We start from the raw sequence: 5,735 nt of genomic DNA, 5'->3' as shown, positions 1-5,735 counted from the left end.
TGTTTCATGTCAACATGCTACAAAATTTAAGACATAAGTCTAAACTAGTTGTAATCCAAATTTCAAGTAATAAAATAAAATTAGGTTTTTGTCACACTTTAAGTGGATTTACCAACAACGGCCACTAGGTGTCAACGCTTTGTTGCATACTCTTGTCACAAATTAATAAATTACTGTCATTGCCTTATTATTACTGCTAGAAGGTTTTAAAATATGAAAACTACATTCTTAGAGCTTTCTAATGATAAATGGTTTGGGGTGCGTTCTCCGAAACTACCTTAACGCTACGTCGTTCTTAAGTTGTACCTTAAGCTGTACCTTATCGCTAATACGTGTTTTCCGAAACGTTCTTAGTTACGTATCACTTCTGTAAGTCGTTCGTTCGGAAGGTTGGTCTGGAGCACTCTTAGCTATACCTTATCCCACATGATCTCCACTAGGGGCCATCACTTTCATAAAAGCTTACATTGTAGTCTATATAACTAAATATTTGTAAAAAAAAATATGCAATACACTCCGTGTTTAATTAGGCAAATATTTTTATATTTAAATAATAAAACATTTACATAATTAGACATCATTACATTGATGGTTGTTAGATTTTTAATTATGTTTTCCAAAGGGACATCAACTGCGAACTATTATATGCTACAGGATTAAGAAACTATTTAAAAAATATATTTTGGGTGATGGAGTTTGTGAAACTGGCAGCTATACAGCGAATCCTACTATTTCATTTGTGCATTTCATATCCGTTAAATCTTAGTCTAACGGCTAGTATTTTAGCTGCATAAATAAATCGGGTAAAATTACAAAAATAATTATGATTATTAATGTTAATTCGACTTTGCATCGAAGTTTTTTAATGTTTTATAACTTTGAGGCAACTGCATGCCATATTCTTTATAAACATTCAAAATAAACTGTGCACTTGATTACTGCTTTGATAATCTAAGGTCAACAAAATTTCCACATTAAAACTAATCAAAGCTAAAATCTAAAGCAATCATACTATATATTTATAGGATATTATATAATATTTGATATGTTATATTTAGACAGACAGGCTCCAGAAATGCGTCCATTAAGCTTAATCCGCATTGTTAACGCGCTGCTTGTGCATACAGTGTCCAAGCACAATAAACGCGTGAACTAATGAACAACAGCAGTTTGTTTTTATATGCACAGTCAAGTACTTGTACAACCCACTTTATTCCCCTGTGCAACGCACTTATTGGGAACCCCTAATATAAATGATCCTTTCAAGGCATAGCGGATGAATTGGAGCAGTTTAAATATGATACGTTTGGAAATAAAGTTGCGGGTTTTGCACGGGTTTGATATCAAATATAGAAGGTTGAATTTAGTTGTTTGCAATTTGAAATATTTTTTACCAGATATTCCTAATAAATTGAACTTGAACTATTTCTAAAATGTTTATTTAATAAAGAACACCGCTATCTCATAACGCAGCGAAACCTATCACATGAAGTGAATAATTGATTGTCGAGCAATCGATATCAACCTATTCAGCACCTCCACCATGGACAGCACCCGCTAAGGTCGAACTTAAGAAGGTTTACCTTAAGCAACATCCTAAGGTATAGTTCGGAGAACACACGTAGGAAAGGTATACCTGTAGTTAAGGTTTAACTTAAGAGTCTTCGTAGCGCGCTAAGAGACAACGTTATCGGAGAACGCACCCTTGGACATTTCACAAAACTTTTTTAAGATGTCAAATCTTTGGTATACCCAGAGTAAAATGTGTAGCTCAAAATACCATACAGATAATTTATTATAACATGTTAAAATTGTCTCTTTAGGTGTGTGCAAAAATGTGCCATTTTTGGGTGTGTCCTTTAAAATGCAAATGAGTTGATCTCTGTACTAAATAGCAGTGGTGTGGTTGGATAGTGCAGATTAAGGGGCGGCATTATCCCCTTCTGACATCACCAGGGGAGCCAAATTTCAATGACATATTTTTCACATGCTTGTGGAGAATGGTTTACCAAAACTAAGTTACTGGGTTGCTCGTATTCACATTTTCTACCTTGATAGAAGCACTGGGAACCCAATTATGGAGCTTAAACATGAAAAAACTCAGATTTTCATGGTATGTCCCTTTTTAATAGGATATAGTGTCATTAATATATAGTGCATGAGTATATAGTATATTATGAATATGAGTATGCAGTCCTATGAGGAAGTGTCTGTATGTGAAAATATGACATTTAAAATATTTTTAAAGCAGTTTACATTTATTGTAATAAATAAAATTAATGCAATAAAGTATATATTTTAAACATAAAATTATAAAAATGAAAATGGTTCATGTCAACATGCTACAAAATTTAAGACATAAGTCTAAACTAGTTGTAATCCAAATTTAGAGTTAAAATAAAAAAAAGGTTTGTGTCACACTTTTAGTGGATTTACCAACAACGGCCAATAGGTGTCAACAGTTTGTTGCATACTCTTGTCACAAATTAATAAATTACTGTAATTGCCTTATTATTACTGCTAAAAGGTTTTAAAATATGAAAACTACATTCTTAGAGCTTTCTAATGATAAATGGTTTGTCAACATTTATGAAGATTTTTAAAGGGGACATCTTTGGTATCCCCAGATCAGTGTAGCTCAAAATACAATACAAATAATTTATTATAACATGTTAAAATCGCCTGTTTAGGTGTGTGCAAAAATGTGCCATTTTGGATGACCTTTAAAATGCAAATGAGCTGATCTCTATACTAAATGGCAGTGGCATGGTTGGATAGTGCAGATTAAGAGGCTGTATTATCCCCTTCTGACATCACCAGGGGAGCCTGCTTGTGGAGAATGGTTAACCAAAACTAAGTTACTGGACTGATCTTTTTCACATTTTTTAGGTTAATAGAAGCACTAGGGACCCAATTATCGCACTTAAACATGGAAAAAGTCAGATTTTCATGGTATGTCCCCTTTAATATGATATAGTGTTTTTTATATATATATATATATATATATATATATATATATATATATATATATATATATATATATATATATATATATATATATATATATATATATATATATATATATATATATATATATATATATATATATATAGTATATTATGAAGTCCTATGAGGAAGTGTCTCTATGTGAAAATATTACATTTAAAATATTGTTAAAGCAGTTTACATTTATTGTAATAAATTAACATAATTCAATAAAGTATATATTTTATACATAAATTATACATTTCGGTCATATAACGGAAAACGTTCATTATATTATTTCTAGCATCAGATGACCTTGAAATATGAAAACTACATTCCAAGAGCTTTCCAGTGATATATATTTTGTTAAGATTGTTTAGGTTTAGATTAGTGCTATTATAAATTGAGTCCACCTCTAGCCCCGTGACATTTTGGAAACTGACCCTCACTTTGTCATAATTTTCCCAAAATGGTGATGAAATATGAAAACTACACTCTTAGAGCTTTTAAACGATATAAAGTTTGTCATGATTAGATAAGGATTCACATGCAAAACACTGAAGTATACGTAGACGTCCCACTGGGGTTAAGTAGCTTTGGATTGAATCCCCCTGGTTGATCATTACGTGCTGAGAAAATTGAATCTATGAAATTTTATTGCACTTATTACTGTAGCTGAGATGATTCACAGTGAGTTAAAATAAGTTGCAATAAATTACTAAAAGCATTTGTTCGGTTGGCAAACCATTCAGACACACTGCAACTGCAGTGATTAAACAAACAGTAAATGACTGGGATAACAGATGTTACAATGGCTAAAGGATAAAAAAAACATGCTGTACATCCCAGTAAATGCAAAAGCATCTTAACAATAACACTTTTATAAAAAAAAAAAATGTTTAGGTTTTTTAATAATACAGTCAGCAGTGTAAAACAAGCCTGGGGATGAGTTTTTCAATACAAAACAAAATGCATGGTCCCACTGTTGCCTTATCATTTGCTGTAAATTATTTAGGTATCACTACAATACTACAGTATATTATAATGCAGTATTCAGTATTCAGCACCTGTCCTGTTTCATTCCTTCACACAACTGATGGGCTGTTATACACTAATGCAGTACATCACGCAAGATGATTGGCTAAAAATACAAAGCGTAGTAGTAGTAGTACAAAAGAAAAGGTTGCAATTTTGAGCCAGTTTATACTTGGATAATTGGTTTTGTAAGCTTAAATGGATAGTTCACCCAAAAATGAAACTTCTGTCACAATTTACTCACCCGCAAATCCATATCAATTTCTCTGTTCTGCCGAACACAAAGGAAGATATTTGTAAGCAAGCAGAAAACAGATGCCCCATTGACCTCCATAGTAGGAAAAACAAATACTATGGAAGTCAATGGTGCTTATAGACCTTTTGTGTGTTTGCAAACAGAGATTATGTTTTTTGTGGGCGGAGCCCAACTGGTGGCAGAAAGTGACAGCTCTCCAATAGCGGTTTGAAGTGTTTTAGCATTAAACTGTGATTTTTATGGATCCGGTGTTCTGTAGAAGTCTGTTTCCCCTATATTTCTCCTAAGTGTAATGTTTCTCATAACGTTTTCACCAAGTTGCATTTATTTTTTAAATAAATTAAAAGTTTAAATGGCTTGGCTACTGATATGTTTGCATGTATGTAATGTATATGTACAGTATGAATCGCTGAAGTACTTATAAAGAGCAATACTATCATGTATTCTGTATAATATCATTTATTAAATATTTCATCATTTCCACTGTTTTTCTGTCACCACATTGCGCGCATGACGTAACTGTGACGTCGACTCGCAAAAGGTCTATAAACAGTTTGGTTACAAATATTTCTTAAAAAAAAATTCCTTGGGTTCAGCAGAACAAAGAAACTTATACAGGTTTGTAACAACATGAGGGTGATTTTTGGGTGAACTATCCCTTTAATTTAGTATTCTTGCGATTTAACCGGACTATATTGCATAGCTTCTAATTTTTAGAAGAATGCGTTTCTGCGTTAATTTCTTCTGTTTGCTTTGAATTTTCGCATCGTTTCATCATAACAGCAGAATAACGTTCCTATTCACAGATCTACAACTGAGCTCTACTGAAGCTTTAACTACATATAAATATGCAATCTCGAGGGTTAATCTAGTTTTTGAGAGATATACAGGAATAAATGTTATGGCAGAAGTTTGGGATAGTAAATATTGTACCAATACTTTTCATATTACATTGAAAGTTGTAATAAACAGAGTATATTGTACATTTTATAGCAGCTTAGTAGATAAATGATGCTCATAAAGCCTCTAAAGCCTAAAACATGTTTCAAACCTTTATAATCAATTACTTATACTTTTATTTGTGACCCTCTCTGTGAAATCCAGACTAAAGTCTCATAATCTAACGATGAGATTAGGAGCATCAAAGTTTGATTTTAATCTTTGACAGGACCTTACTCAGTTAATATTAAAGAAATCAAGGTTATATTTTCACATTACGTAGAATAAGATTATGTAAAAAACATTGTTTTCACAGGCAGGGTCACCTTTACAGATTGATATCAGATACATGCCTCGAGTCTGTTTCATGAGTATACTGATTGTATTGCTTTTCCAGACTGATCTCATGGAAAGTCGTGTTATAGCCATGAAAAATTTATATAAATTCATTTATTTGTGTCCATGGCAAGAAACCCAGCCCCCGTCGTGCCCTAAGCACGAATGTCCTTTCTGCGTCACT

The sequence above is a fragment of the Misgurnus anguillicaudatus genome, chromosome 8 (assembly GCF_027580225.2).
Source record: "Misgurnus anguillicaudatus chromosome 8, ASM2758022v2, whole genome shotgun sequence".
Taxonomy (NCBI): domain Eukaryota; kingdom Metazoa; phylum Chordata; class Actinopteri; order Cypriniformes; family Cobitidae; genus Misgurnus; species Misgurnus anguillicaudatus.
This window is presented reverse-complemented; position numbering follows the sequence as displayed.